We start from the raw sequence: 25,408 nt of genomic DNA on the forward strand, positions 1-25,408 counted from the left end.
ATATCAGGTGCGTGAAGTCAGTAACTACTCAGCAGACCACCACTCTGAAGCAGCAAGACTTAAAAAGACCAGTAAGTTTTTCTCTTTCATTTAATTGGACTTAAAGATTCTTGCATGGTTTGCTTTCAAAACAAAACAGTTGAGTTTTCAGACACCTTTGGTTTTCAGATTGCTGCATTTGAGCTACTGTACTGGATTTGGGCAGCACAGTGGTTAGCACTGCTGCCTCACAGAGCCAGGGACCTAGGTTCAATTTTTGCTTGGGTCACTGCCTGTGTGGACTTTGCACATTCTCCCCATGTCTACATGGATTCCCTCTGGGTGCTCTGGTTTCCTCCCAAGGCCTAAACAATGTGTGGGTTAGGTGGATTGATCATGCTAAAATTGCCCCTTAGTGTCAGGGGACTAGCTAGGGTAAATGTGTGGTGTTATGGAAATAGGGCCTGGGTGGGATTGTGATTGGTGCAGACTTGATGGGCAGAATGGCCTCCTTCTGCACTGTAGGATTCTATGATTTTTATATTTATATATATATAAAATTCCCTTTCCTCTAGTCTCGAAGCTTACTTACAGCAATGTTAAATCAACTAATCTACTGACAATCTGTTCAAAATTTCTTCAATTTTGAACAGATGTGCTACCTTGGCAGCTGTCCAGTCCACTGGCACAATTCCCATATCGGAGGATGTTTGAAAGATGATGGTCAATGCCTCTGCCATCTCGTTAGTTTCAACTACTGAGGTTGCACTCCTCCCAATCGGCTATTTCTTGGACACATTCGGTAAAGTCACTCTCTGTAGCAGAGCCTACTGATCTTCAACCGCAACACAACACACTTACTTCATCTCAAAAACTAGAAGTAAATCAATAACAAACTTTGAGACAATGGAGGGAAACAACAGGTTTTATACTCTCTGAAAATGTTTAAGATTAGTCTGGATCACAATCATGGAAAGCTGCACCTTTTTAATAACTGAATGTTACACCGCTGAAGGGGCATAGAACATAGAACATAACAGCGCAGAACAGGCCCTTCGGCCCACGATGTTGCACCGACTTCTCTTTTTTTTCTTTGTTTTTAAACACCTTAATGCCAAAATTAAAAAGTTGGGGTCTAGACTGACTTCATAATAATACACCTTGGATTTCTGATTTGGTCCCTAATAAGATTCAAATCCAGGAATGATCACAAATTATGGAGTTTCTGAACATCAGTTCCAACTAGTGCTGACACTAAAGCTTCATCAACAGAAGTGATCACCTACTGCATGCTGAGTCACTTCTTCCATTTGTTACAATGGATAGTTTATCTGAAAAAACTCAAAACCAAATGCAAGAGCCCACCTTAGATACAATGATTGGACCATAGGGTTCTGATATGTTCAAACGTAATAAAATTAAGAATTAAAGCAATACCAGACACTGGGAATCTGAAAATAACAAAATATTGCTGGAAACCTTCTGACCTTCTGTGGAGGCAGTAGACTTTAAAAGCCAAAAGAGAATATGCTGGAAAATCTCAGCTGGTCTGGCAGCACCTGGAAGGAGAGAAAAAAGCTGACGTTTCAAGTCTAGATGACCCTATATCAAAGCTTTGCCGAGATTTTCCAGCATTTTCTCTTTTGGTTTCAGATTCCAGCATTCACTGTATTTTGCTTTTATTTAGTAGACTTTAAAGCCTTAGTTGTGTACCGTTCATCAAAACTGAAAGAGGTTATCAGGGAACATCTGTTAAAATAGAACAGAAAGAGAGAGTAGAAGACAGGGGGAAATCACACAGACAGACAGATACGGAGAGAGACACACACAGACAAAGATGCAGAGACACGCACGTGTTGTGTGCTCGCACACACAGGATTTCGCTCCTTATTCTTCTGTTCCATTTAAAATATAGTTGAGCAGGACAATACATATTTTAATAGAGAGATATTACTGCTGTGCTTTAAAGGATTAAGAAAACCGCAGCCCAAAATTTCTTGGAGACTTGCATTATTGTAATAGTACATTTGCAGTAAGTCCTCGTTTAACATTGTAATTGCTTTCCTAAAAAGTAAATCAGATTTTACCATTACAACCAATGTAAAAGCTGTAGTTATTTTCTGTAGACTTTGACAGAAAAAGAATTACACCCTATAAGTTGAAATACTTTTCACTGCCAAATTTTTGTATTTGTAAAAGAAATAACTTCCAAATTAAAGTACATTTTAATAATAAGAAATATGCTAACTCCTTCAACTTGGATCCTGTTCAGTGCTGCCTCTCCCACTCTCCAACTCTCTGGATTGCCATCTCTCCCACTTCACGAGCTTCCCGTTTGCCACTGATTTAGCTCTCCGAACTTTTGTAATCTGACCCGCTCTCTGCCAATCTTTCTGGTCACTGCACACCCTCACACTCCCCTCCTCTCCTGAACTCTTGCTATGAGTGAGGGCTCGGGGTGATTGGGAAGAGGCAGTTACAGAACAAGAGCAGTTTCGAGTTTTAGGTTGCAGAGGTAAATCCCAAGCCGGGGAGGCTGCATGAGGAAGGGTCGGCAGTGGCCGGCAGTGATAGGAGTGGGAGAGGCCGCTCCAAAATGGTGCTGAATGGGTCACGTGAATCTGTGCCAGACCTGGTGTGAAACAATGTTAAACTCTTGATGATAGATGCAGACATTGTGGGGGGAGTCCTGCTCGTCACGGGAATCATAGCAGGCGGACCATGCAAAAATCCATTGATTTTGGGAGGGATTTTCCGGTTTTGGGGCAGCGTGGCCAGAAAAACCCACCCTATCAGTCCCATTTACTGCACCACATTAAAACAGAATGAATTCACTGAAGCAACTTAAAATAGGGGCTGGAATTTTCCCTGGCATCCAAAATCAAAGTCTCCCAGGGCCATTCCTTCCTAAGTGTGTAGCACTCTGGGTGGGTCTGTCCTGGTATTTGGGATGGGAATGAGGATTGAGTTTGGAATGAATGCACTGTATGATCATGTCAGACTCTTGTTTGATTAGTTCATGACACAGCTCTCCCAATTTTGACACACACCCAGATGTGAAGAATGGGCCTTGCATGGTCAATTGGGCTGAGTGAGCCTTTGTCACGTCTGGTGTCTAGATCAGCAGCCGTTTGATAAAACTGACTGCCTTAGCAAATCAGATCAAACTGAAGTCAATCCTTTCATTGCTTAAACAAAAAACTCAATCGTGACCCTGCATCTCTCTAAAAAACGTCCTAAATATTTACGCTCAACCTGGTCATTACTGCCTGAAGATTGGGTATCAATTTGAAGGAATCTTCTCCAGCACTGCAGAAATTGAGCTGGTCAACACAATAGAAAGATTTGTAAAAGAGGGCAATGATTTTAAATTTGCTACTCCAGGGAATAAAATGTCAAAAGAAATAATTGAGAACAGGACTACTGGATGCCCAGCTTAGGATGCTTTCACTTTGGCAGAATTGTGGTTCTGTGCAGAGTAAAGATTAAGAAATCAGCAAGAACTGCATTGTAGAAGTTAGATTTGAGTTCGTAAAAATATGGAAAGAATATTTCATTAAGGACGAAATAAGGTGGCTGCCGTTGCTCTAGCAGAGGTGAGAGTAAGCTCTCTCAATGACAGATAGGGTATTGGGTTCACAGCTCAGCTGAGGATTAAACAAGAGCCAGACAGTGTGCACTCAAATTTGGCTTGGGCAAGCAGCCACGAGGAAGAATGACGTTAAGGGTGAGGCAATGGAAATTTTGGCAGTGGTTGAATAAGCATCAGTCTGCCCAGTGAGCAACTGAAGGAAATTATGTTGCGCAGACAGACAAAACAGAAGTGATAATAAGGTCAAAGAGGCAGCAATGGAGATCTAATGCTGTGTCATCAACAGACATGTGGAAAGTGGATATATATTGGTTACAGCAAAACGTAAGCAATCAAAAGGAGATGCTAAGGAGATGTCATGGCTAATCCATCTAACACAGGCAGACATTCTTGGACACTAAGGGGCAATTTAGCATGGTCAATCCACCTAACCTACAGATCTTTAGAGTGTGGAAGGAAACCAAAGGAAACCCACACAGACATGGGGAGAACATGAGTGAGGACTCGGGGAACCTACACATCTTTAGACTGTGGAAGGAAACTGGAGGAAACGCCACACAGTCACCTGAAGCTGGAATTGAACCTGGGTCCCTGGCACTGTGAGGCAGCAGTGCTAACCACTGTACCACTCCTAGAGTTCCCAACATTGGTTGCAGGTATTCCTGGGGATAGTATCATATGATAATCAGTCTCCACCCACCCACTTCCACCAATGAAAACTGATATCTCCCTCCTCACAGGCACCAATGTCACACATCAATTGGAAAGCTTCATTACCCAATTGACTGAAAGCTTAGAATCATCCAAACAACCTTTTCTCCCTCACCTCCAATATGTTTTATAAATAATAAATGAGTGTGTTTAAGGCAAGTTTAAGAACAAATTTTTAATGATCCCATCGTTTTCTCCCAGGTTGTTCACATCAAGTATCCTGGAGATTCATCTTTAATTCCTGGAAGGTTAGAAAACCTTAGTCTTGCTTTGAGTTGAAAAGTTCTTTGCATTTGCCAGAGACCCAGACTTGGGACAAATCCCAGCATTCAGCTTAAATCAAAATCAAGTAATTAATAATTCTAGTAGTCTCAGTAAGAGTGACCATGAAATTATCATCAATTGTATAAAAAACCCATCCGAATACCCTTTAGGGAAGGGAATCTGTCATCCTTACCCGGTCTGGCCTACACGTGACTCCAGATCTACAGCAAGGTGGTCAACTCAGCCGAGAGAGCTGAGCCTAGCCAAGCAAGCCAGCTCAAAGGCAATTAGGGATGGGCAACAAATGCCACCCTTGCCAGCGATGCCTATATCCCGTGCAAGAATTGAAAATAAAAAGTCTCCAGGATTATCCTAGGAATTGTAGAGGAACCTGGCCAAGGAAGAGAGGCATGATTTCTTTGACTGAAAGGTCCAAACGTCAGTACGGCTCAGTTCCACATTATGGGAAACTCCAATTTCCATTTTTGAGGAGTGTGCAAGTCTGTAATTTTCACATAAACTCCCCTCTGACAAATGACGTTTACATGAATTAAAGTCACTGGCTGGGATTTTCCAGCCCTGGTGGGGCGAAATCTGCCATGGCGGATGGCAAGTTATTCACAAATTCAACCATTTCAGTGGCATATGTATATTCTGCTGGCAGGAGGGGCTGCAAAATTCAGATCAGTGTGTTACTTTATAAATGGTGACGTGTACAAATAAACATTCTCTCTTATAGTTGCAAGTGATCAGTATCCAGTGCAAGAACAACATACACACCTAAAAATGGTTTCCACAGCTACGCCCCCTCGGCCAGTCCAACGCGGCCCCGCCCCCTCGGCCCATCAGACACGGCCGTGCCCCCTCGGTCCATGAGACACGGCCCCACTCACACAGCCAGTCAGACACAGCCCTGTCCACATGGCCTGTCAGACACAATCCCATCCGCTCGGCCAGTCAGACACAATCCACCTTTATAGTCATACAATGACCATCTCACTTAGCCACTGACAGAAAGTATACGGTTTGCTTAATCTCATTGCAGTGGTTTTATACAAGTGAATAACAAGTAATGTATTGGCATAATTCTTAAATATCTGTTTGCAACACATATACTGCTTTATTTCTCCAAATCTTCTCAAAATCTCATCCAAATAAATTGTGTAAACTAGAAGACTTTTACAGTAGAAGTGTCAGACATAGCACTGTGTACTTTAATACCTAGTACCTTTTATTCCTTATTAACACACCTTTCACTTGCACAAGCATGACATTCCATCGCTCCTTTTCATTGAAGCCAAGAAATTGAAAAAAGCAACCACATGATAAATGGAGGAAAATCAAGAGTGACAGATATGTATGGGGTCTGTCACTGATATAGACTTGTATGTACTTGACTATCTAGCTCCAAACCAAAAGCAAATGCAAGTATATTTGCTGTACAGCTCCAATCATCCACTGTTCTTTTCATTTATCTGCTTCAATATCATTTCTCTTTTGACTGTACATCAATTTAAAAGGAAAATCTCTCGTGAAACAGTCCAACCTATACAGTTTATTTGAAGTTCAAAACATATAGAAATTGAGAGAGTCTATAAATAAGTTATGGCTTGCAAGTACATGAACACGCCTTTCAAAAATGACCTTAGTCTGGTCACTGAAAAATATAGTTAAAAGCGAGTTACATATAGGGATGGTAGATTCTCAAAGTTTCTTTGCGAGTTTAAGAGAACCATAAATTCATAAGTAATTGCAGTTATTCAAAAATAAAATTCACGTTTAGTCAAATTCAAAAGGATTTTTATGTAGCACCTTTCATGAACTCAGGAACCCAGATTTTCACTACAACAGATGACAAAGAGATTCTTTGTCATGGCGAAAATCCCAGAAATTCAAAGTCACAAACCCAAACCCAGCATTTCCTATTTTCATTGAGCGAGATTGAAATCTGGTGGGGTTCGCAGGTGCGTGGTTTATGGAACTGGCTGACCAATTAAATCACCAGCTATTCCAATGAAGCAAGATTTTCGAAGGCCAGGTGTGCAAAACCCAGTATGTGCAGATTAGATCAACTGAGAGGATTTCTGAAATTAGTGGATTCATTTGGATAGTCAGGGTACCCCTTTATAATAAAAGGTAAGGTGTCCTTTGGGATTATTAAAAGTAAAAATGATTGTACATAAAAGTGCACCATCCTGTTGGAACTATCAAAGTTGTCAAAACCATCAAGGAATTATCAAAGTTGTCAAAACTGTCAAAGAACCACAAAAGTTGTTGAAGAAGTCAAAGTTGTCAAAGAATTGTTCAGCTGTCAATGAGCTATCAAAGCTGTCAAAATACTGTCAAAGAATACTAGATGAGTTGGCATGGAGAGAGGAAGGACAAAGGATAGTGGATGCAGGCCATGAGTTTGCAATGAGGCTATAAAGGACCATGGGGTGATATGACGGGTATGGGTCTGCATAGGGATTATGAGGTGCCATATGCTGTGGATAAGAGGCATGAAGTGGCATAGGTTGGCCTGGGGAATGTGTGGGGGAAGAGGGGTAAGAGCAGGAGGACTCATTATACTGTGAGTCTATGACTCAAAACACCCAAAATGAGATTTGGAAGCTAATTTTAAAAACTGTCTAAGTAATTTTCTTAGGCCACCTTTACAATTTTTGTCTATTTTCTCATTTTGATATTTTTAAGTAACAAACAAAATGTCAGAGCACAGAGACAGGTCTTCTGCCCAGCACCCCTCTCCACCTGTCAGCCTCCACATTCCTTCCAGCGTAATGGACCTAACTTCTAATCCAGCCCTCACCCCTGCAATGAAAATCCCAACTGCATGTGGCCTTTATAAAGATTGTGTTTGCAGAGCTGGAAATTCTCCCATCTCAGCACACACAACCCGGGAATGAAAATCTGGGCTAGGATGTCTCTTTCCCTTCTAAAAGCAATAAAGTACTTTTGAATGTAGGTACACCCACAGTGCTATCAGTGACTGAAATATTGTGTTGAAAACTGTCAGCTCTTGGCTTCTTTGGTAATGTTGCTGTAATGTAGGAAACATGGCCAGAATCTGTACACAACAAGCTCTCAAAAACAATAAAGTGATAGTGACTACGTTAACTTTAAGCAAAGTTGATGTAGAGGGAAAGATTGGTAGGTAAAGAGAGGTAAAGATTGGCTAGGACACCATGAACAATTCTCCTGTTCATATTCATAACATTGTGCTGGGTAACAAAATACAAACATTTGCAGATGTGAAAATTGAACTGTAATCATTTGTATATTCTGAGCATTTATTGGAGTGATTCATGTGCAACATTTTTAGATTTAGGACTGTTAAATAACAATTTGCAATTCACAGCATTAACTAACACATTCCTAGTAATGAGATTATAATTCACAACTTTTTAATATGTACAATTTCAAGAACTTTCATACAAAGGAATGAAATCCAATTAATTGCTGCTGTAGGTCAAACGTACATTACTTACTTTTCAATATGTCAACATTCAATGTTATCAAGGATATGGGACAAGTGCAGGAAAATGGGGTTAATGCTCCTTTAGTGGTAGTTATTGTCGGTGTAATCTGAATGGGCTGAAGGACCTTTCCTGCACTTTGAGTCTACGACGCAAAACATCCAAAATGAGATCTGGAAGCTAATTTTAAAAACTGTCAAAAATAATTTTCCTTAGGCCACCTTTACAATTACATCTGTTTAGATAAGGTGGGAGACACAGAGTAAAGGCTGTGCAAGATGTGGATGGAGTCTAAAATGTCATAACGCCTGCCCTTAGACACAGGCCACCTGACTTATAACATTACTTAAAATTTCACTATCAAAATTATCAAGCTAGGTAACGTGAAGATGCAAACTGCTTCTAGTGAAAGTAATTGTACTGTACGCGGTAATAGAAAATTGTCAGACTGCATTCGAAACATTATGTTTAAATACACAGGCTATAAATTAAATGCTTAAATGCACTTGACTTATGGAAAATCATTCTAACACATTACCTCTCCAATCAGGTGTATTTTGAAGAATCCCAATGTTTTGTCTTCATTACTTTATTTGACTTGCCAATTATTTATCCGCAGCATAAATGATCTCTGTCTAATCATTGTATGTATTGGATGAATATTTCGAAGCTGGAATTTCCCTCCATGTTGAATATTCTGCATTTTTTAAACTTGTAACATTGCTCCAAGCTGGTTGTGATACCAAAGATACCAGCAGCTGATAGGTTTCAAACAGAACTTTTCCCTCCCTAACAGCACTGTGGGTGCACCTACACCACATGGACCCGCAGTGGTTCAAGACTGCAGCTCACCCCATCTTCTCAAGAGCGTTTATGGAGGGATAATAAATGCTAGCCTAGCCAGGAATGCCCACATCCTGTAAAAGAATAAAACTAACCAGAGCTCAATAGTAGAACCTTGATTTGCTTCATATGGCCTTTAAACAGCAAAGTGCTAACTAGGTGGATTTAAACAAATCTTTACTTCGAGTGGCCTTTATCAAATTCTAGTTACAAAGATACGAAGTCATTTTTCCCATCAGTATTTATTTTAAGAAGAAAGGAAAAATGAAATAGTGTTAAGTTTAGGAAACTTCAACTATGAATATCACTTGTAGCCTTGTTAAGAATTTCACACTCTATCCAATAATATTTACAATCATGTAGTGCTCACAGATGTGAGGAAGCAGCTGGTACAGCACAGCCTTCTGTGGAAGGCTCCTACCCCTTACTGCTCCTTCTGTGGAAGGTTCCTCCTCCTTACTGTTTACACACTTAATGCAAGGCCTATTCTAACCAGAACATGGAGAACCATGTGGAGAACGTGGAGAAAAACTGCAGTAGGCGACGGTGCAGAGGGACCTTGGGGTCCTTGTGCATGAGTTGCAAAAACCCAGCCTGCAGGTGCAGCAGGTGGTCAGGAAGGCGAATGGGATGCTGGCCTTCATCGCGAGGGGGATTGAATATAAAAGTAGGGAGGTCTTGCTGCGGCTGTATAGGGCATTGGTGAGGCCGCAGCTGGAGTACTGTGTGCAGTTTTGGGCGCCGTACTTACGCAAGGATATTTTGGCCTTGGAGGGAGTGCAGAGGAGGTTTACTAGGCTGATGCCGGAGTTGAGGGAGTTGAGCTATGAGGAGAGGCTGAATAAACTAGGCTTGTACTCGTTAGAGTTTAGAAGAATGAGGGGAGATCTCATTGTGACGTATAAGATGATGAATGGGATGGATAGGATAGAGGTGGAGAGATTCTTCCCACTCAGAAAGGATAGTAAGACTAGGGGGCACAGCCTCAAGATAAAGGGGGGGCGGTTTAGAACAGAGTTGAGGAGGAACTTCTTCACTCAAAGGGTGGTGAATCTCTGGAATTCTCTGCCCGTTGAAGTGGTGGAGGCTACCTCGCTAAATATTTTTAAGACGCGGGTTGATGGGTTTTTGATAAGAGAGGGGATTAAGGGTTATGGGGAGAGGGCGGGAATGTGGAACTGAGCCACGACAGATCAGCCATGATCTTACTGAATGGCGGGGCAGGCTTGAAGGGCTAGTTGGCCTACTCCTGCTCCTATTTCTTATGTTCTTATGTTCTTAACATCCACAAAAGTAGTGTGTGCTGTGGGGCATGCTGAAATCTGTTATTATGCACATAATTGCTCTCCTTCCAGTTCTTGAAAGGACAGCTGGACTAAAGTTGCCACTAAGACACCTGAAGGCAACTTGGCGACAAACCTGGTGTGCTGGGAACTGGTTTCACCGTGGAGTTATGTATGTGACAGAGAACTTACCTTCTCCTTACATTTCTTACTTGCCATTTGACTTTTTTTGGATCATAAGTCCTGAACACTAAACTGCATGATCGATCAGATCCACTACTTTCAATCAGTCCTCTAACAACTGCTGTTCCAACTGCATTCAATGAGAAAATATAATTCCATGAAACATGCAACTTGCATTTACACAGAGCAAGCCATATGGAGAACTTGCTTCCCCAGTTACAAACTTATTCTGCTTCCAAGATTGTTCTAAGCACTACCTCCAACAAAATCCTGGATAGCAGATAAAAATATCATAAAATGCTGGCTTGATAGTGCAATAATAGATGCACTATGGTACTGAACTATCCACATCCCATGCTCAATTCTTGGTCTATGCAGCATTATAGGATCTCATCCAGGTCAATAGTGGGCCAATACAATTGGTATAGTTGTCCCTATGTTAAATAAAGGTGACTGTGTGTGGGGGGAGTGGGGCACAGGGAGAATGGGGGTGTAGGGTTGCTATGGTGGGGGGGGGGGGGGGGGGGAGGTGGTGGAATGTCACATAGGATTCGCACGCAGATAGCTGAGAAATATCAGTTGGAAATTGACAGTCAAGTTGGCACATTCACAACTTCCTTCCAAAACATGACTTGAATGCATAAGCCAGGCTAGCACTCCAGTCAAATACCGCAATGCATTGTCACAAAGTGCTATTCTTTGATTGAGATGTCAACTGTTATGCCTTCAGTTCACAAACAGCCTGTGCGTGTGGATATACAGCTTTGTTGCTTTATTACATACCATCATAGCTTACATTGACTTCTACACAATGTGTGATCAACTATTGTGCTACAAGTGAAATGTCAAAGAACAACAATGGCTAGAATTGGGTAGCGTTTAGGATCATCAGTCCAAAACTGCATGGGTCACTTCAGTTTTCTTCTCAGCCAGAATTGACAAAACATTCTATGGATGTCAGAAGGCAAAGTTAGTTCTGGTGTTGACAGAAAGTCGTCTATTTTTCATGGTCATAGAAGATAAAGTTAACAGATTGCCATTTGAAATATGCAGATTTGGTTTTAATTGGAATTACCCAGTGCTTTGCTTCTTTCATAACGAAGGGTTGCAATGCCGATATTTAAAACATTGGAGTTAAGTTTGATTACACAGCTGTAGTTGAATTTGGGTGGGAGTAAGAGTAATATGGCAAGACTGAATTAAAACACAAGCCAAAATCAACGTTATTGTGAAATGCATTAATGCCCAACAATGCTAGCGCCCAGAATTTCTTAGCTGGTTTCCTGGTTCAAGCTACATTATTGGGAAGCTCTGGTACCTTCTCAAATTTGGATTGGCTTTAAACGTGTGCACGAAGATAAAAGCAAACATACCCATGAATTTGTGGCCCTCTGGATTTCAGAAGAAATTGGTGCTGTTGCTACTAGTCATTAAAATCCTATTGGGATAACCAAGGCTAATGTATCAGCAATGATATGGAACTCAATAATTATGAGTCAAGAAACTCCTCCTCCACTTTAAAATTCCCATAACAACACTTTTCTTTAATATAATATCCAGGCTGCAGACCCATCTCTATCTACCTAAAGAAATAAAAAAACATAACGACTCCTGAAGTCCAATTGAAAAGCAGCAATGTTCATTACAGAATGTAAAGTAAAACTACCACTGTGGTGTACACACACACTAGTCCCTGCCTGGAATACAGTTCAGCAGGCTCAGTCCTGGGCCTGGCTTATGAAAGGCTTAGATAATGAGTTCCAGCTCGGCAGGCAACTGGCTGTTACCAGGGGAACTCAAGCTCAACAGGCCCCACAGGGAGATCAATCAGTGATTCCTTATGGCTCTCATGGGGGGTTATCACAAAAAGCCACAAGCCGATTTCTTGTGGTTTCATCACACAACATCAGAATATTGTAATTATATTTTCAGGGATCTATCATCTTTTAGGCTTTGGCCTTTACGCAGTGGTAATAGTCTCAACTATTTGGCAAAAGACCACAGAGTCAAGTCCCATCACACCACGGAGGTACTGCACTGTCAGATGCAATGTTAAACTGAGACCCCCTCTGACCACTCCAATGGGCCTAAAAGGCTATGGGAAAAGACCAGATGACATCTTCACTGTCCTTGTCAATCAATGTTAGTAATAACTATCACAAGTGTTCACACTGCTTACCTTGGAACCACGTTCCCATAACTTTCAACACAATGGGAAATGAGTCGTCTCTTGGTTTATGCAATCCTTCTCTGGATGGTTGGTACGTTCACTTCTTGCGTCAGTCTAGCACATTTTAATTCAGAAAATTCCCTGAAGAAGAAATATAAATGCTCATATTATTTGACTGAATTACCTCATCAAAACGCTAATTGGCACAATTACCTCGACCAGGTTATTGCAGCCTGACTAATCATTATTCATACTGGGGATTATTTTGGCTTCCAAGCTCTGATTGCTTTTGGTTTCTTTTTATCAATGGCTTCTCATACTCTGAAAATCTGCAGTAGTAACATTTTGGTTTGAAGGAGCAATCCCTTCATGCACATTTGCTCCTGGAACTTACTTTCTGCTTGTAACTTGCACATAGAAATGGTATTTTAAACTGAATTTATATCATCGTTGACAGTTTTGTGAAAACTGTGCCAAGTTTTGCCTCTTTAGAAGAAAATAGAAAAACATTGCTAAAGCCTAATGATAAGAGAAAGGTGAAATTTAATGTAAATTTTCCACTCCTGGATATTTAATAAAAATCGCTGATCTCAAACGTCTACAATTTTAAAAGTCATCAATCTACATTGACACTTCAGGATTAATTGCAAAGGGTCATTGCTGAGAGTTGTTTCCCGAAAAGTGAACCAGCCATATGTTTTTGTTTGTTAGGATGGGGGAAGGGGGAAGAGAAAGGGATTTCTAACAATTAAAGACTTTCTTACAGATTTTAGAGTTCCTCCAAATATCAGTCAGGTTGTTAATACATGCTTAACAAAAGGCAGTATTTTAATTTACACGATACTGCTTTTAGTAAGGCTTCCTCTTCACCATATTCAGGTGAGAGTCTGTCCACATTATATATACATTTGAAGCATTGTGATGAAAGGAGATCAGCACTTTATAATAATAAAGTATGTTTATGTAGCACTTCTAATGTAATGAAACCCCAAGGCAAAACCAGTTAGACACCACGCCACATCAAGAGATATTCAGTCAGATGACCAAAAGCTCAGTTAATGAGGTGGTTATTAGGGAGTGTCTTAAAAGTGAGGTGAAGAGATGCAAGGATGGTATCCAGAGCTTGGAGCCTAGACAACCGTAGGAACGCACACTAATAATACAGCAATTAAACTTGGGAATGTGCAAGAGGCCAGAATGGGAGGAGAGCAGTTATCTCAGAGGCTTCTGCGGCAGGGTGAGATTACACGGTTAAGAAGGGGCAAGACAGATTTGAATCTTGAAGACAGATGAGAATTTTAGAATCAAGATATTGCTAACCAGGAGTTATATAGGTCAGCAAACACAGTGGCAATAGGGAAACAGGACTTGCTGTGAGTTAACACACAAAAGCAGAGTTTTGGATGAACTCAGGTTCACACAAGGTAGAATGTGGAAGACCAGCCAGAAGTGCTTTTTCAGGATAAAATCACTTTAATCAAGCTTATAGCTATTCCTTCTTTGGATCAGTGTCAATTTCCATCCAAATTTGCGAAGCCCTTCAGAATTCTAATAAATATTAACTAAACTTCTGACTGAAGTGTTGTTCAGATTTTTCTGCCTCTTGTTAATAGCACTGACTGCTGGCTAAGGTGTGGTCCTGTAAATGCCTTATCCAAATGATTGTTCCTGGGTTACTCAGACAATGATAAAGCTTTAACAATTGTTTACAGCAAAGAGTTACACATTCAAGCCAATCTCTGAAGTATTTCTGACTTCGCTTTCCAGTCTCTTTGTGATAATCTGCTCGTTAATGCCTTGCTGAACAAAGCAAAAATCCTCAATCGCCACTTACTTTACCATAACCTATTGTAATGTATTGAAAAGGAAGAAACACGAAAGAGATAGAGAAGGGAGGTGAAAGAAAAGAATAGAAAAAAACACCCCTGCTGCCATTAAACAGGCAATGTAATTATTACTTCAAGAATCCAGAGCACCTCCGAAAAACCCAAACACTCCTTTCAGGTGAAACAGTGATTTATTTATTTCAATTTAATATAATCATGATGTGATCTCCAGTATTCTGTGGAGATCACACAAAGATTGTCCATTGTGAAACACATTAATTCAGACCACAAACGTAACCCCGGGCTATTGCTTGCTCATCATTTTAATTCTCCACCAGACTCACTGAACTCAGTCTTTTAATCAAACTCAATAACCTCGAGAAACAGTGCATCAACTTTTGATTAGGCACCTCACAGCCTTCCAGACTCAGTACGAGTTCAACAATTACATCTCACAATGACTGCACGCATTATTTTCATTTTGGCAGTCGCTGGGGATGATTCTGTTGTTGGCATTCATAGCTCAAGACCCATCTGTGTTTTCTTTCCTTGACCCACTATCACACTCCTTTTGCTTTGCCCTGTCAACCCTATCCCTTTGTTTCTTAATCTTTCCTGTCATCCTTTTGTTCTTTCTCTTCCTTTTCCCTGCCCCTGTATTTGCTTCAAACCCATTAGAATTAGCCAATTCTGATGAAAAGTCATTATCCAGAAATGTTAATTCCATTTCAGAAGCTACCTGATCTGCTGAGCATTTCCAGTATTTTCTGTCTTTATTTCTGTTTTCCAACATTCAGAGTACATTGCCTCTGGCTAACGAACACACAGAATGGGGCCTAATGGCCTCACTCATCCCATAGCCAGAAAATCCCGCCAGAGATCAACGGACCTTCCCGTGCTCTGCCCCTCAGCAACTCCGGTTCCCATGGCAGGTAGGTTGGTAAAATTCCTGCCCTTTTTTCTGGCAGGGGTCTTGTATTATTTATTCCAAAGCCTTGCTCAGTGCCTAAGTGAATGTTTTGCTATACAAAAGGCACCAAATGAAGATAAACTGTTGCTTGTTCTATCAATGACATATTTAAAGTCTTATAAAGTGAAATCGCAAATGCACTTCAAGATTTGTAATGTATTAATCAATAAATACACACCAACCCTGTTTTGCACCCCAGTTAGTAAAGGGTGGAAATTTAAAATAATAATTTCAATAACTGAGGCAGCTGCCAGATGAAGAGTAATTTTATTTGAACCATAAATCAAGCAATTTCCTTTTTGCTACTGCTGTTTGAGGTTCAACAAAAACAGACCTTTACGAAAGGCAATATTAATGCAGAGCCCTCGGAGGATCTGAGAAGAAATGATTGTTTTCCAAACAATATTTAATTCTCCCCTCCTTTTGTGTTTTCATTGGAAACCCTCCATATACGATTTGCCTGGCCAACATTGCAACTTCTTTCACCTTACAACATCTTCAGCTCACCCAAAGCTCTGCTGCTCACACGACAATTCCATCTTAGACACATCACCCCAGTGCACTGATTGCGACTGGTTCCTGGGCTGGCGATGCCTCCGTTTAAAATTCTCATTAGTATTTTCAAATTCCTCGGCAACATTCTGTCTCTTTCAGTTATTCTAGGAATGTGTGCACCATAACCTGGGCCAACATTTAATGCTCATCTCCAATTGCCCTCAAGAAGGTGGTGGTGAGCTGCCTTCTTGAACCGCTGCTGTCCATCTAGTGTAGGTACACCCACAAAGCTATCTTCTGCATAGGTCTGATACAACCAGGTGGCTGGCTAAGCCATTTCAGAGGGTAGTTAGGAGCCAACCATAATGTTGTGGACCTCTAGTTATGGGAAGGATAGTAGATTTCATCCGCTGAAGAGCACGATTGGATCAGATGGATTTTTACGAGAGTAATCACTCACCTGAGGAAGGAGCTGAGCTCTGAAAGCTCGTGATGCCAAATAAACCTGTTGGACTTAACCTGATGTTGAGAGACTTCTTACACTGCCCACCCCAATCCAACACTGGCATTTCCACATCATGGCTATCATCTTTAAAGGGCACACAGGCAGCCTACAATATCACTTCTACCTTTGCCAACCACTGCTCTGTCCTTTCCCACTAACACTACCTTGGTCATCCTCCACACAACTTGCACTGCCTCAAGCACAGGCTGGCATTTACAAACACTTCCCAAAGAGGGACATTGCAATCCTCTTTGAGGGCAACTCACCATCAATTATGCAAAAAGTCTACTTCACCAGTTGCATGCCACTTACATGCGGTTGTAAAAGAGATTTCAATTTCCTGCTGATGGGGAACCCAATTTTGGCAAGGTAGCCTTTTAATGAGCAATCATGATTAGCTAATGTACATAGAAAAGTTTCCCAACATTGTCCCTCAGGAAGTATAACCTGACTTTAGAATCCCAAGAACATAATTGCAAAGTTCATCCCCTCCTTTCTGGAGCCCAATTTTTTTAACCTCTGCATTCCCTGGTCACTTCACACTGCTCGTGGGACTTGAGGGTTCCACCTCATGCCTCCAGATTGCAAGTACTGGCCATGGGATCCTTGATTTTCATAATTCCATTACTGGTAGCAGTACCTCTAGCTGCACAGAATCCAAGCACTGGAATTCCCTCCCAAAACCTCTCATTATCTCTGGTCCTCAAGCAGCACTGTTGATACTGTGGAACACTGCAAAACACTTCACAGAAATGTTAACAGAATTTGACACACAATCACTTATGGCAATATTACATCAGGCGACAAAAAACATGGTGAGAAGTAGATCTTAAGGAGTGTCTTATAGGAGGAGACAGAAGAAGAAATTTAGGGAAGAAGGTTCTCAGCAGCTGAAGGCTCAGCCATCAATAAGACAGCAATAAAAATCCGAGAGTACGGGGGGGGCTGCATGAGGTTAGAGAGACAGGAGCTGCCTTGGGAGATTTGAAGCACAAAATTAAACTTTTTGCATCGAGGTTTGATGGACTGGGAGTTGGTATAGGTCAGTGTACACAGGAATGATGGATAAATGTGACCTTGTACGGATTAGGAGAGAGGCTGCAGGTTTTGGAATGTGCTCTAGTTTACAAGGGATGCAAGATAGAAAGTTGGCAATGAGAGAATTGGAAAAGCTAAGAGGTAATAGTGATTTGGGTGAGGATTTGACTTGCAGATGACCTGGGCATGGGAACAGCAAGGAAATAGTCTTGGAGATGGATTGGCTATGGGGGTTGGGGGTTCATCTCAGGATTAAATATGATACCAAGGTTGCAAATGGCTTGCTACAGATTCACACACAGCAGGGAGATAGATGGAGTCATTGACTCTCATCATTACTGTCACCTCTATTTTTCAGCTGCTGCTGAAAGCTCCAACTATGTCCATGTGGATTCCAGACTCATTCTGTTCTACTCATGATCACGGATACTAAATGGTTTCCTCAGTACACTGGGTGTTACTTGCACATAATCCTTTGTCTCATCTGTCACTTTAGCAAGAAACATCAAAGCCGTTTGCTTCATCACTCATTTTATCAAATTCCAAAGTCAACCTTATGCCCAGCTCTGCTACTCCTAATTTCTACTTCATCCAGCTAGTAAATATTTCTAAGAGAACTTACACCAAATCTGCCTTTCCCCAAGATAAGTGAAATGCGTTGTTGTAATTATACAAACCTCCTTTTGTATTATGATTACATCAACATCCTGGGGGTCATCCTTGACCAGAAACTGAACTGGACCAGCAATGTAAACACCATGGCTAGAAGAATAGGTCAGAGGCTTGGACTCCTGTGATGAGTAACACAACCTCCTGATTCCCAAAAGCCTCTCCACAAGGCAAAAGTGTAATGGAAAACTCTCCACTTGCCTAGATAAGTGCAGCTCCAACACTCAAGACGTCATCCAGGATAAAGCAGCCTGCTTGATTGGCAGCTTTTCCACAAACTTTACAGTTCTTTACAGGGAGGGGCTAGGAACTGGAAAGAGCAGATGGTGTTTTAATGACTTCAAGTAAGAGCTTATAATCGATAAAGTATGGATTTCTGATTTCATAAACAGCAGGTACTAAATTGAGATCAACTGTTGCCCAAACTGCACAGTATATCCTAAAAATCCATTGTTACGGGACCTGCTATTGCTCGAGTTAGAGACAACAGGAGTTTCCATATTAACCATGTGGATTCACTTTTAAAAATATTGACAACATTTTTAATGATAAAATCAATTACGTGTCGGCACAAATGTGAGCTTACAAATAATTGTTGGAAGTGTAAATAGATCAAAGCTAAAAACCTCAAACTTAATCTTTGTCATTTGTCTGTTAGCCTCTGAGTCAAACAATAAAGTACAAATACTACAGTGGTCAGCATTGCTGCTTCACAGCATTGAGTTCAATTCCAGCTTTTGGTGACTGCCTATGTGGAGCTCCCTCCACCACTGACGGAAAAGATGTTCTTCCCATATAGAACATAGAACATAGAACACAGAACATTACAGCGCAGAACAGGCCCTTCGGCCCACGATGTTGCGCCGACCAGTTACAAAACAATGACCCACTAACCTAAACCAATCCCTTTTCGTCCATAAACCTATCCACGGATCTCTTAAACGCCCCCAAACTAGGCGCAATTACAACTGCAGCAGGCAGGGCATTCCAATCCCTCACCACCCTCTGGGTAAAGAACCTACCCCTGACATCCGTCCTATAACTACCCCCCCTTAATTTAAAGCCATGCCCCCTCGTGCTAGATTTCTCCATCCGAGGAAAAAGGCTATCACTATCCACCCTAACTAAACCTCTAATCATCTTATATGTTTCAATAAGATCCCCTCTTAGCCGCCTTCTTTCCAGCGAAAACAACCCCAAATCCCTCAGCCTCTCCTCATAGGACCTCCCCTCCATACCAGGCAACATCCTGGTAAACCTCCTCTGCACCCTCTCCAAAGCCTCCACATCCTTCCTGTAATGTGGGGACCAGAACTGCACACAGTACTCCAAGTGCGGCCGCACCAGAGTTGTGTACAGTTGCAACATAACGCTGCGACTCCTAAATTCAATCCTCCTACCAGTAAACGCCAAGACACCGTATGCCTTCTTAACAACCTTATCTACTTGATTCTCAACTTTCAGGGATCTATGTACACATACACCTAGATCCCTCTGCTCATCCACACTATTCAAAGTCCTCCCATTAGCCCTATACTCGAAACATCTGTTATTCCTACCAAAGTGAATTACCTCACACTTCTCCGCATTAAACTCCATCCGCCACCTCTCGGCCCAGCTCTGCAACCTGTCTAAGTCTTCCTGCAAACTATGACACCCTTCCTCACTATCTACCACACCTCCGACTTTGGTGTCATCAGCAAATTTACTAATCCACCCAACTATACCCTCATCCAGATCATTAATAAAAATTACAAACAGCAGTGGCCCCAAAACAGATCCCTGAGGCACACCACTCGTAACCGAACTCCATGATGAAAATTTACCATCAACCACCACCCTCTGTCTCCTATCCGCTAGCCAATTCCTGATCCAATTCCCTAGATCACCCCCAATCCCATACATCTGCATTTTCTGCAGAAGCCTACCATGGTGAACCTTATCGAACGCCTTACTAAAATCCATATACACCACGTCCACTGCCTTACCCCCATCCACCTCTTTGGTCACTTTCTCAAAAAACTCAATAAGGTTAGTAAGGCACGACCTACCCGCCACAAAACCATGCTGACTATCTCCAATCAATTCATTACTCTCCAAATAACTATAAATCCTATCCCTAATAATTTTTTCTAAAACCTTGCCCACAACAGAAGTGAGACTCACCGGTCTATAATTCCCGGGGAAGTCTCTGTTCCCCTTCTTAAACAGTGGGACAACATTCGCTAACCTCCAATCTTCCGGTACTATACCAGAGGCCAACGACGACCTGAAGATCAGAGCCAGAGGCTCTACAATCACTTCTCTTGCCTCCCAGAGAATCCTGGGGTAAATCCCATCCGGACAAGGGGACTTATCTATTTTCAGACCCTCCAGAATATCCAGCACATCCTCCTTATCAACTGTAACACTGTCAATTCTACTCCCCTGCAACCCAGTGTCCTCCTCAGCTATACCTATGTCCCCCTGCGTGAACACCGAAGAGAAATATTGGTTCAATGCCTCTCCAATCTCCTCCGGTTCCACACATAACTTCCCTCTGCTGTCTATAACTGGCCCTAATCTTGCCCTAACCAACCTTCTGTTCTTGACATACCTATAGAACGCCTGCATGGGTTTCCTCTGGGTGGTCCGGTTTCATCTCACAGTCAGAAAGTCGTGCTGGTTAGGCACATTGGCCATGATAAGTTCTCCCTCAGTGTATCCAAACTAGCGCCAGAGTGTGCAGTGTTAATGTAAATCTACTTGTGACACTAATAAATGAATAAACTTAAGCTTAGAGCTGCCAGACTCTCAGACATTTAAATGCCATTGTTCCCACTGATAGAGTTTCACCAACTCTATTAACAACTCCGGCAATGGACATCAGCTCTCGGTGAAGAGTAAAGGTATGAATGATACCAGTCTACAAGAACACTCTTCCATTAGCTAATCTAAGAGCAGCATTTGTAAAGGTCAAGGGTCAGACCAGAACTCATTCCCATCTTCAACAATACAGCAGAAGGCAGCAGTAAAAAGATAAAGCGGAGGAAGTGAAATAAAGGAGTAACTATTGAAAGCCCTTTACCAACTGATTTAAAAAATAGTTTGCATTACAACACAAGTGAGGAAATCGCTAGAGTCCGTTATAAAATATTTCACAGCAGAACACTTAGAAAACAGTGGCAGGATCAGACAAAGTCAGTGTGGATTGATGAAAGGGAAATCATGCATGACAAATTTACTGGAATTCTTTGAGGGTGTAACTAGTCAGAGTTGATGAGGGGGAGCTAGTGTATGCAGTTTATTTGGAATTTCTGAAGTTTTTTGACAAAATCCCACATAAGAGGCTAGTGTTCAAAATTAAAGTGCAAGGGGTTGGGGGTAGAATATTGAGATGGATAGAAAACTGGTTGGCAGACAGGGAACAAGGAGTAGGAATAAATGGGTCTTTTACCAAGTGATAGACAGTGACTATTGGGATACCCCAGCTATTCATAACATATATTAATGATTTAGATTAAGGAACCAAATACAATACCTTCAAATTTGCAGATGCCACAAAGCTGGCTGAGAGGGTGAGCTGTGAGGAGGATGTAGAGATAGTTCAGTGTGATTTGGACAACCTGAGTGGGCAAATTCATGGCAGATGCAGTATAATGTGGATAAATGTGAAGTTATTCATTTAATAGCAAAAACGGGAAAGCAGATTATCATCTGAATGGCTATAGATTGAGAGAAGGGAATGCACAATGACATCTAGGTGACCTTGTGCACCAATCACTGGAAGTAAGCATGCATGTGTGGTAGTTGGTGAAGAATGGGACATTGGCCTTCATAGTAAGAGGATTCAAGTACAGGAGCAGTTGTCTTGTTGCAGTTATACAGGGCTCTTGTGAGACAATAGCTGTATTTTTGTTTTATGCAGTATTGGTCTCGTTACCTGAAGAAGGATGTTCCTGCAATGAAAGGAGGGCAGTGAATGTTTACCAGACTGATTGGGGTCTCTTCCGGGGCAGATGGGACCTGTATAAGAAGGACGGGTTGCATCTAAACTGGAAGGGCATAAATATTCTGTCCAGGAGATTTGCTAGTGTCACACGGGGGTGGAAACCAAAGCAAAGGTGAATTAGCTGAAGGAAACCAGAGAGGTAAACGTGGTAGTTAGACATACAGTACAGGTTTAACTTCTTTAATACTCTACAGTGGTTTTCCCCACATTTATGAAGTGCATAAGAGTGATTTTTCTGTGTTAGAAGCTTCACATCATTTCAGATAATGAAGCAAAATCCAGAGGTGTACAAGAGTAACATGGCAGTTAAAAAAAACTAACAAACTTCATTGAGCTTAACAGCTTAGACTTATACATCAACTCTGATAATACATTTTATACAAATTACTATAGGTGATTTAATTCACCCTGAGACATGTTTTCTACAGTCATGAGAGAAATCACTTTTAATGCAAGCATTTTGATTTTCTTTGCTTTTGGGAGTATCCATTCAAGTAAATAAAATTCCCTAATTTCCAACTCTACAATCAACTGTAGGTAAAATTTCAGAAGTACTGAACTCACTTCAGTGACGGGTCTGAAATTTTAGGAATTATGCAGAATAGTTCAGCAGTACAGGTTACATTTTGAGAAGACGTTGACATAGTTACCCCATTTACGTAACAGGCGTTTTTGTACTCAGTTCATGAATGGCAGAGACCCTTGCACTATTATTACTGTAGGCCCAGTCACCAGCCTTCCTGAGTCACAAATTAAGTGGATGCTTGCAGTCATAGCTGGAAACCTAAAGCAACTTGAAGTGTCACAAAGCTGCTTCATTCAACAATCTCACCAATGAGATACAGGGAATGAAACCATGGAAACGGGAGAATCCCATGGAAACAGGAGAATCCCATGGGGGCACTGGCCTGTTCCGCTGCTTATGAAGGGGGAGGTTATTCAACATTAACAATGCCAGGCCACTAACCAGTCACCAATTTATGGCTGGTGAAACTGCAAGACCGATGCATGGGCAGAAAGTAAAGATCAAATGTTTTCATGAAAAGATTTAAAATGCAAGTCACCAAATTTAAGTATCCTTTACAATAACTTTAAATTTCATTGGGGTGAAGTTCTTTGGGGCCCAGTGAGGATTTGAAAGATGTTATTGGAGTGCGAGCCACTTTGTTTCCTTGCTATACAATCTTCAGCCAACAGCTGTATTATGTCAAAATAAGTAAGCATTTCTTTTTTTTTAAAAAAAATACCCTGCTCTTGCCTCAGGCCCCACAATCTCTCCGAAATTTGAGATCACAGAGCAGGCAGTCATCAAGAGGAACATCATCTGCAATTAAAGTCAGTCAAAAGGAACAGCATCAAAGGTACACATGTACTCAAGAGGAAAAACTAGAACCAGGAGGAATCGTCGGCAAAATATTCTACTAACACCTTCTTTCCTGACATTTTAGCTGAGTAAAAGTGCTGGACAATTTTTCTGAGGGGAAAAAACAGGGAACAAAATTAAAATATAAACTGCAAGTGGGAGTCCACATTGAACAGAAGTCTGGAATGAAAAATAATGGTAGGGGGGGGGGGGGGGGGGGGGGGAAAAAAAACAATGTACGGAATTCTCCCAAACCCTTCCCAGCAGGTTCCATGGCAGGTCGGGGGAGAATTCAACAGGAGGCCCAAAAACTGGTTTTATGCAACCTGAATTTCCTGCGGAATCTTCCAGCCTTAACAGATTGGGAAACCCACTGGAGGCTGCCATGAAATTAATTTGCATTCCACTAACTGGACACATTTGGAGGCTCAGCAACCCAAACCATGATTCTCCACAGCATTAGCGGGAAAATAACTGGTGCAAAATATGTTTGGAAAACTTGGGAGTGCAGATGTTGGGACTCACCTGAACAAAGCCGTGAGGGTGATTCTGGAGATCAGGATGGAGGCCGATGGCAACCCTGGACCTCAGAACACCAGTGGATAATGGTGGGTAGGGAAGCATCTACAAATGGACCTTCCAGATTTAGTGTCCTGGAGGAGGTCCATGCTCCAGCCTTAATATGCTTCTGGAGATCCATTTTCATCTTCAGGCAGTAAATCTTCTTTTTTCAATATTGCATCAGTGACGTTGGGCATGTTTTCAATATGGCGCCCAGATAGAATGGTGGACGATGGACAATCAGGCCTGCCCCATCACGGAATACCCAGCTGAATAATTAAGGTAGTCAGGGCTGAAGATTTGTCGTGTTTTCTTACCAGTCTCCATAGCAAAGAACACATTGTATCTTGCCCTGCCACAGGACTTGGTTCCAGAATGGGAGAATTCCATCCAATATAGCTGAAGCTGAGCTACTGAAACATGGAGGGTAGCAAAGGTGAGCCCAATCTTATCAAACAAAGAACAAAGAAAATTACAGCACAGGAACAGGCCCGTCGGCTCTCCAAGCCTGCAGTGACCACGCTGCCCAACTTAACTAAAACCCCCTACCCTTCCGGGGACCATATCCCTCTATTCCCAAGTCGTTCATGTACTTGTCAAGATGCCCCTTAAAAGTGACTACTGTATCCGCTTCCACTACCTCCCCTGGCAATGAGTTCCAGGCATCCATCATGCTGTGTAAAAAATCTGCCTTGTATATCTTTTAAAACTTGCCCTCTCACCTTAAACCTATGCTACCTAATAATTGACTCTTACACCCTGGGAAAAAGCTTCTGACTATCCACTCTGTCCATGTCTCCCATAATCTTTTAGACTTCTATCAGGTCTCTCCTCAATCTCTGTCGTTCCAGTGAGAACAAACCAAGTTTCTCCAACCTCTCTTCATAGCTAATGCCCTCCATGCTAGGCAATATCCCAATAAATCTTTTCTGCACCCTCTCCAAAGCCTCCACATCCTTCTGGTAGTGTGGTGACTAGAATTGAACACTATGTTCCAAGTGCAGTCTCACTAACTAAAGTTCTATAAAGCTGCAACATGACTTGCCAATTTTTGAACTCAATACCCCAGCCGATGATGAAGGCAAGCATGCCGTATCCCTTCTTGACCATCTTCTCCACCTGCATTGCCACTTTCAGTGACCTGTGTACCTGTACACCCAGATCCCTTTGCCTATCAATACTCCTAAGGGTTCTGCCATTTACTGTATATTTCCTATCTCTTTTATCCTGACAGGGCATCCACGCATACTCTTTTTCAGCTGGGGTCACAGAGTGATCTGGAGTATTCCTATGCAGCCGAGTCAAATTGTAGCCTTGGCAGGGTTTAGCTGATATAATGAAGACTTAAGGGGTAGAATTTCCATGGGAATTTCCCAGTTGTCCAATTTCAAAATCCTCAGGAGAAGATATGAAGACGTCCCAGAGAAATTAATCAAAGTCCTGGCACCACATACAAAAAAGATACACAATTTTCCTTTGATGAATGTGG

General features: G+C 41.7%; 1 protein-coding gene across 4 annotated transcripts in view; it reads right to left on the minus strand.

Moving 5' to 3' along the window:
* ankrd6b (ankyrin repeat domain 6b) overlaps positions 1 to 25,408 on the minus strand; it is a 201,692-nt gene that overhangs the window by 91,126 nt on the left and 85,158 nt on the right. For all 4 annotated transcript variants that reach the window (XM_080192773.1, XM_080192770.1, XM_080192771.1 and 1 more), the window contains one exon: positions 12,511 to 12,642. The gene's annotated coding sequence lies outside the window, so the exon portion shown is untranslated. The remainder of the gene's footprint in view (positions 1 to 12,510; positions 12,643 to 25,408) is intronic.

This window comes from Carcharhinus amblyrhynchos, chromosome 7, assembly GCF_965287045.1.
Source record: "Carcharhinus amblyrhynchos chromosome 7, sCarAmb.v2.hapA, whole genome shotgun sequence".
Classification (NCBI taxonomy): Eukaryota; Metazoa; Chordata; class Chondrichthyes; order Carcharhiniformes; family Carcharhinidae; genus Carcharhinus; species Carcharhinus amblyrhynchos.